Raw genomic sequence first — 8,817 nt, 5'->3', positions numbered from 1 at the left:
TGAGAAGGCCCAGGGGTTAAAACCAACAACAAAACCCCACTCATCCATTTAAACAGTGGCTCCAATTTCTAGTGTTCCTGGGCCAGGGTGACCTAGAGAAGGGGTTGTGTTAGAATTGATCTTAGAACACTGACATGCCTACCCTCCCAAACACCCACCATACCTACTTCCTTGTTTGTTTTTTCAAGATGGAGTTGCTTTGTGTAGCCTTGGCTGTAGAGCAGGCTGGCCTCGAACTCACAGAGATCCACCTGTCTCTGGGATTAAAGATGTGGGCCACTACTACCTGGCATGTACCTGTCTTCTTAAAGGAGTCTTTGCCTGCTTGCTTGAGTCAGAAACTAACACTATAGGCTAGACTAGTCTCAAATGCTGGCAGTCTCCTGCCTCAGCCTCCCAAGTGGGATTATAAAAGTGTGCCAGCACACCTAGGTAGCTCTTAGGGAAAATGTGTGTGTGTGTGTGTGTGTGTGTGTGTGTGTGTGTGTGTGTGACGTGTGTATGTGTTCTCTCTATAATGGTAGACTTGAGGAGTTGTAACAGAAACAGTTTGCTCTAAAACCCTGAAATATATACCATGGGACTGGTACTGAAAAGTTTGTCAACCTTTCAGAGTTGTCTGGGATCTTCTCTTGTTGAAGACTGACATACCATCCCCCACTGAGTCCCGAGCAGCCCGCTTTACCTATAACTAGGAATCCACGTTGACTATCTGGGCTTTGTCTGCCCACAGGATGCATAGAGTTGGCCTGGCGTGGTAGCACGCACCTGTAATCCCAGCACTTGAGAAGTAGAGGCAAGGTGATCATGGCAGCGAGTGGCTACAGAGAAAGTCTGAGGCTAGCCTGAGCTACGTGAGACTCCATTTAACACCAACTTCTCCCCAAAATTTCACGGAGCAGCCATTGGCAGCAGCACCAGCCTGGAGAACAGCAGGCTCAAGTCTGCTGTGTAATCAGCTGCAATTCAGAACCCGAATCACATATGAGCTAGCAATGCATTCGGGGCGTCCATGATTAAAACCCTAAAATAGCATTCCCCAGAAGCACCGCCATTTGGAGAATTGCAAAGGAAAATTGAACTTAGAAATATTTTGCCAACAGGAAATCTAGAACACACACACACACACACACACACACACACATACACACATACACACACACTCACATGTTTTAAACACATTGAAAGAGATCTTATACCTTTACCCTTGTAATGATTTCAATTATCAATCAATGCTGCAAATGCCACTTAATTACCAATCGTTAAAATCTTTGATAATTCTAACTCTATTTGAAATGCTATGTTTGATTGGTGTAACAATGAGATACCATTTCCTACCAACTGCACTGGGCCGCTAAGAGTTGGATTGCACCTGATGATAGCAGGGCGTGGTGACTGCTCCAACCTCATTGGCTGGGATGAGGCTAAGAACAGCTCAGCAGTCATGTGGGAGGGGCCAGCCTGTGCCAGAGGCTCACACCCAACCACTAGCAATGGCATCTGTTTACTGTGATTCCCCTAACCCCAGGGAACCCTGAGATGCTTCTGAAGGAAGACTCAAGGTTAAAACTCTCAGCACTAAGATGCTATTTGTCATCGGGAAGACACTTGGCCTGGTGGGGTAAGACAATCGTGAGTCCACTGGTATGTTAGGAGCCCAGTGACCTTGAACTGTACCAGTTGTCATGGTGTCTTCCACCACCAAGCACTTCCCAAGGGAAACGACTCTGGCTGAGCAGCAACTTTTTTTTTTTTTTTTTTTAGTTAAAAACATCTTGAACCCAGATGGCTGAGATTAAGAGCATGCAGTGTTCTTGTAGAGGACCTGTTTTCAGTTTCTGGCACCTATGTCCAGCAGCTCAGAAATAGAGAGAGAGAGAGAGAGAGAGAGAGAGAGAGAGAGAGAGAGAGAGAAGAGGGGGAGAAAGGTAGAGAGAGGGAGAGAGAGAAGTGGGGGAGGGACTATACATAGATATATCATGAAAATTTTTTAAGTCATTTTTAGGGGGCAGGTGTTGGGCAGTGTCTCTCCATGTAGCCCTGGCTATCCTAGAACCCACTATGTAGACCAGGCTGACATCAACCTCACAGAGATCTGCTGCCTTTGCCTCTTGACTGCTGGGATTAAAACGATGCCCAGATTTAAAAAATAAAAATCTTGTACCCCAAATCTTTATCTTTTAGTGAATTTGTTTGTTTGTTTGCTTGCTTGCTACCTAGTCATTTATTGGGGTAGGGTCTAAGCTTGTGGGTGCACACATGACAGTGAAGTGTGGAGGTCAGACTGTAGGAGTTGGTCCTTTCCTTCTGTCCTATGAGTCCTGAGGCTCCACCTCAGGTTGTTAGTCTCAGTGGCAAGTGCCCTTACCCACCGGCTGAGCCTTCTCACTGGCTCTAAGTCCCTGACTTCTCATATCCTGTGTGGTAAGATGGAATCCAACACCACACATACACACACACACCATACACAGACACACCAGACACACACACACACACACACACACACACACACACACATACACACACAGACAGACAGACAGACACAGCACATACATACCACACACACACAGACACACACAGCACATACATACCACACACACACAGACACACACAGCACATACATACCACACACACACAGACACACACACATAGCACATACATACCACACACACACAGACAGACAGACACACCAGACAAACACACACACACACAACCACAGACAGACAGACAGACACACACAGCACATATATACCACAGACAGACAGACAGACAGACAGACAGACACACACACACAGCACATACATAGCACAGACAGACAGACACACACACAGCACATATATACCACGGACAGACAGACAGACACACACATAGCACATGCATACCACACACACACAGACAGACAGCAGACAGACACACCAGACAAACAAACAAGCACATTCATAGCACAGACAGACAGACACACACACAGCACATATATACCACGGACAGACAGACACACACACACACATAGCACATGCATACCACACACACACAGACAGATAGACACACACAGCACATACATAGCACAGACAGACACACACACAGCACATATATACCACAGACAGACAGACACACACACATAGCACATGCATACCACACACACACAGACAGACAGCAGACAGACACACCAGACAAACAAACACACACACACACAGCACATACATACCACAGACAGACACACACACACACACACACCATACACAGACACACCAGACAAACACACACACACACACATACATAGCACAGACAGACAGACAGACAGACACACACACACATACACACACACACACACACCTCACACACCTCACAACACACATAGCTTTTCTGGTGAATATTTGGAGAGAAGCATGCCGTCGGTGTTGAAGAGTAAACTTAGATTTTCCTCCTGGAACACCATTTTTATCTGAAAGAACAGCAGGTTGATGACTGGGATTTGGATTTGGATATTAGGCAGACATTCTCTCAAAACAGGAAATAGCTATAATGCTAGCAGGACCTTATTCTGCCCTCGCCTCCCATGATCCCCTCTAATGAATTACATTAAGGTCCTCAAGTGCGGGGTAAAGGGCAGGTAGGGTGAGGCCCTCTCAAGGGACACAGGGCAGTAACCAGAGAGACACTCTCAGGGCTGACTGTGAGAGTCATAGCCAGAGAAATCATGGTGCCAGCCTTGAGGTTGGCTTTGGGTTTGTGCTGTTTCTTCAAGTCTCTGTAACAGTTTCCTGGGGGTTTGCTCTCTTGTCCAGGTGATTGACGGGTCCATTTGGACCAACTCTTTAGGAAGGAGATAATATGTCTGTTTTTTACCAGAAAGCTGCCAGATGGGTAGAAACCTCAGGACCCAGGCAGTGGTGGCATGCCTTTAATCCCAGCACCGGGGAGGCAGAGACAAATGGAGATGGATCTCTATGAGTTTGAGGCCAGCCTGGCCTACAGAGTAAGTTCCAGAACAGCTGGGGATACACAGAGAAACCCTGTCTCAAAAAAAGAAAAAAGAAAAAGAAGGAGGGAAAAGAAAAGAAGGAAGGAAGAAATCAATCAATTAGCCATCAATCATCAATCAATCAATCCCAGGACCTTCCAGGCAACTTAGACTGCCCAGTTTCCTCTCAGAGCAGACCATACACTCAAATCCCATTGTGTTAGCCAGTGGTGACAGTCCTGCAGCTTCGGCTTCTGGCTGCACAAGCTGCTGCTGATGAGGGAAGAGGTTCATCGCCAAAGCCTTTATGCCTACTAATAGCTAACTAGCTGAAACCCAGCCATCCAGCGAACAGGCCTGCTGCTGTCAAATCTGCAGTAACAGAAGTTACAGGCTGCACAGAGCTCTTCAGAGATCCCTATGGGTGCAACCTGGTTCTTGACTTACGCTGCAGAAAGGAATGCCTGTGGGCGCTAGTTGAAAGAAAACTCGAAATTTATCAAGCAAAGGAAAAGACACACTGAGTGCCCGGCTAGAAACAGGAAAATAAGCTTGGGCTCTTGCTACTTGTGTGTGATTGTGCTTGTTGAGGTTTGGTCTGTTGCTCTGCAATGCTGAATATGGTCCCTGGTTGCCTCAAGGATGAGAGAATCCTCACGGTACACAAAGTGATGCTACCTGACCTTGCTCCTTAATCTAGAACCATCAGTTGAATAAGGATGCGATGACTGAAGAGGCATAGGTGGGGTTTCAGTTCCTGGGCTTGGGGGGTCTGTGGAGGACATCAAGGGAGAGAAGAGGAGGAAGGTGGGGAGAGGAGAAGATGCCATGGGGGGTGTGAGTCATGAAAACAAGGCTATGAGGGTTGGTCAATTGAGTTAAGAGCAGCTTAAATGGAACATGGCAAGTAATAACTCAGGGTTATTGATAGGGAAGTAGGCACTAATAGCTTATAGGGGAGAACCCAGCCTAATACTGATTAAAGCTAAATATAAAAGTTTTTTGTCTTTTATCTGGGGACTGAATGATCTAAGGCAGGGAAAAAAACCCATGTTTGACATTAAATGTTTATAATTATCATCATCATCATCATCATCATCACCACCACCACCACCATCACTACCACCACCACCATCACCACCACCACCATCATCACCACCACCACCACCACCACCACCACCACCACCACCATCATCATCACTATCTTACTCAGGCTGGCCTTGAACTCACCATCCACCAACCTCACTCTCTCATATACTGGGATTATAGGTATGAGCCACCATGCCTACCACTTGTATACTTATTTTTTTTTTTTTGGTTCTTTTTTTCGGAGCTGGGGACCGAACCCAGGGCCTTGCGCTTCCTAGGTAAGCGCTCTACCACTGAGCTAAATCCCCAGCCCCTACTTATTTTTTTTTATCTAAAGCCTTTTTACTGTGAAGGCTCCGGAGACAGCTCAGTGGTTCAGAGTGCTTATGGTACAAGCATACGGACCTGAATTTGAACCCCCAGCACTCACATTAAAAAAAAAAGCCAGGGATGGTTATATGCGTCTGTAAGGAAGATCTTGGGAGCTTCAGGCTCAACAAGAAACTTTTTCTTGGGCTGGGGATTTAGCTCAGTGGTAGAGCGCTTGCCTAGGAAGTGCAAGGCCCTGGGTTCGGTCCCCAGCTCCGGAAAAAAGAACCAAAAAAAAAAAAAAAAAAAAAAAAAGAAACGAAACTTTTTCTTGAAGGAATAAGAATAGAGCAAGACCATAAAGATCTTCCTCTGACCCATGAGCACTCCTCTACATACAAATACATGGGGTGGGAAAGAAGAAAGGGAAGGAAGGACAGAGGGAGGGAGGGAAGGAGGGAAGGAGGGAGGGAAAAGGAAAGGATTTTTTTTCATAAATGAAGTTTTAAGGTGGTTTGGAGGATATCCAGGTTTATAGATGAGAAAGAAGTCCTTATAAGAAAGTATATTGAAAGCAACCAAACCAAACCAAACCAAAACACCTCAGTAGCCAGTGTGATAGCTTGACAGGTAGTGTGCCTGCTGCCAAGTCTAAAGACCCGAGTTTGAGTCTCAAGACCCACATGGAGGCTCTGACAAGTAAGACATCTGTCTCTCTTCAGCACTGCAGCATCCGTGATCTGACTCAGGCAGCAGAGACTCAGAAGAGGAAGAGGGAGAGAGAGAGAGAGAGAGAGAGAGAGAGAGACAGACAGACAGACAGACAGACAGACAGACAGAGACAGAGAGACAGAGACAGAGAGGGAGAGGGAGAGATGCAGAGACAGAGACAGACAGAGACAGAGAGGCAGGGAGACAGAGAGACAGAGACAAACAGACAGACAGACAGACGACAGACAGACAGAGAGTAGCAAAGAGAGGGAGAAGGAACTCATGGTACACTTTACAGAGGTGTGAGGTACCCAGGGCAGGAACCCATCAGTGAGCAGAAAGGTTGAGGGCTGCAGGCAAGAGTTCCACTTCCATCCCCAGCACACAGTTGCGCCCCATTCCTGTACTCGGGGCTTCCTGCTGGTGTCTTACTTTATGCCTCTTCTACCGTTGAGCACCATTCCCTGCACAAGGACCACCACAGTGAACTGTTAGATCACAATGCTGTGACCTCAGGGAGTGGGCAGCCATCTGCTGTGATCCTGCAGTCATAAAGTGTCAATCTCGTCCGCTTCTCCATGCTGCTTGGGAAGAAAGCACTTCAGGCTACCTATTAACTTCTTCCCTGGGACCTCCTGTCCTTTAGAAACTTACAAGAGCTCAAACCATGGTTCCTGGTCTGTTCTGTCTCTGTGTCTCTGTTCCTGGAACTGAGGGCTATCTTCAGACTCCTTCCCTGATGTACACAGTGTTAATAACTCCTTAGGTCATCTCAAACCCCTAAAAGACAAAAGCACATCTCTCTTAAATTCCTCTTATTTCCATCCCCCAATTTGATCTAACATGAACAAGATGCTTGTATGAGGAGACAGGTCACAAGCACAAAAACCAAGTATTTAAATAGCGTCCATCTGAGCCAGCCCCAAGGCCTTGGGTACCTACTGTGCCCACTGAAATGCCATCCAGAGAGAACACACATAGGATGGTAAAACTTAATTCTAACAAACCAAGAAACAGCTAACCAGCCAGCTTTCCTTGTTAAACCATCATCCTTTAGTTGTTTTGCATTTTGCCTGTGAACGCCTTTGGGGAGTTCTCGCTTGTGCAACTCTGTAGACCTTGTCCCCTGCTGCTTAGGAAATACTTCGCTAGCTCTGAACCTCTCTTTGCTCAAAACAAAGTCTAATGTGAATACATTTGTCATGTTTATAAAACAAAACATTGTCTTGGGGCTGGAAAGGTAGCTCAGCACTTAAGAGTGTATACTGTTCTTTCAGAGAACCGGAGTTCAGTGCCCCATGTCAGGTAGCTCATAGCCACCTGTAACTCCAGATCCAGGGGACCTGACCCTAAGGACACCTGCACACACATATGTACATATTCCATCACAGACACACACAGAGACACAGGCACACAGAGATGTATGCACATATTCCATACACATACACACACACGGGAGTCGGGGGACACACAGAGACAGACACACACGCACATGAAATTAAAAACTAAATCTTAAAACATAATCTCACTGTGTAGCCCCAGCTGGCCTAGAGCTCGCCATGTTGTATAATCTAGCCTTGAACATGTGTTCACCTTCCTGTCTCTGCCTCCCAAGAGCAGAGATTCCAGGAGTGTACCGAAATGGTCAGTTTCATTTAGTGGCAATTGCAAAGCTGAGGGTGTCATTCATTTAGCAGAGTGTTAACCTGACATGCACGAAGCGCTGGGCTCAAGTCCCAGTACAACACAAACCCCATGTGGGTAGCAGGAGGAACAAAAGATTAAGGACATCTCTAGATCTTAGAAATTCTAAAACACAGGCAATTTACAGAGTACACTATGGTAGAAGGTGATAAATACTTCTGAGGAAACTAAAGCACAGAAGGGAGCCGTGAATGCTGGCAGGCGTGTGTGTGTGTACGCGCGCGCGCGCGCGTGCGTGCACATACATGTACGTATGTTCACAGCATAACTTAAAACTCAACAGAGAAGATGACTTTTCAAGATTTCTTTTAGATCTTGCTCAACTGTCTCCAGTCAGATTTATGAGGCTGGGCACAGAAGACATTTAGATGAGAAAGAAATGCATGAATGAATAAAAATGGGAAAACAAAGTGAGTGAGGGGTTAGGAGAGATGTCTCAGCAGTTAAAAGCACCGGCTGCTCTCATAGAGGGCTAGGATTTGGTTCCCAGCACCTGAATGGCGGCTCACAATGTGTAATGCCGGTTCCAGAACCAGACGCCCCCTTTTGGCTTCTGTAGGCGCTGCATGAGCATTACACATGCGCAGATGTGTAGGTAAAAAAAAAAAAAAACTTACACAAAAAGGAAAAGTAATAAATACGTTTTAAATGAATGAATAAACGAAAGGTGGGTGGTGTCCTGGGAGTCGTTAGTGCAGTTGCTCTCTTAGTCCAGATATCCAGGGAGAAACAGAGGGACTTTTGGACAAAGGGGAGCTCATCACCAGGGTAGGGAAGTGTAGTAGGTAGGGAGCGGGAAGGAGTTGGGGGAGGCTTGAGAAACCAGGAAGGCCGAAAACAAAAGATCAATAAGAACAGCCTGGAAGTGACAGCAGCCAGCTAGGGAGTGCTCCTCCCTTGATTAGAATTCATGAACTCCCCTCTTACATTAAGTCTTTATATGACACCTGGCCTTTAATGCAAAGTCGGCTGAGAACATTAAAAATTAAAAGGCGAAGGTAGGCCACATCCATCTCTGATAGCGCAGCTCCCCTCCTATCTGA

Source organism: Rattus norvegicus, chromosome 6 (genome assembly GCF_036323735.1).
Source record: "Rattus norvegicus strain BN/NHsdMcwi chromosome 6, GRCr8, whole genome shotgun sequence".
Lineage (NCBI taxonomy): Eukaryota > Metazoa > Chordata > Mammalia > Rodentia > Muridae > Rattus > Rattus norvegicus.
This window is presented reverse-complemented; position numbering follows the sequence as displayed.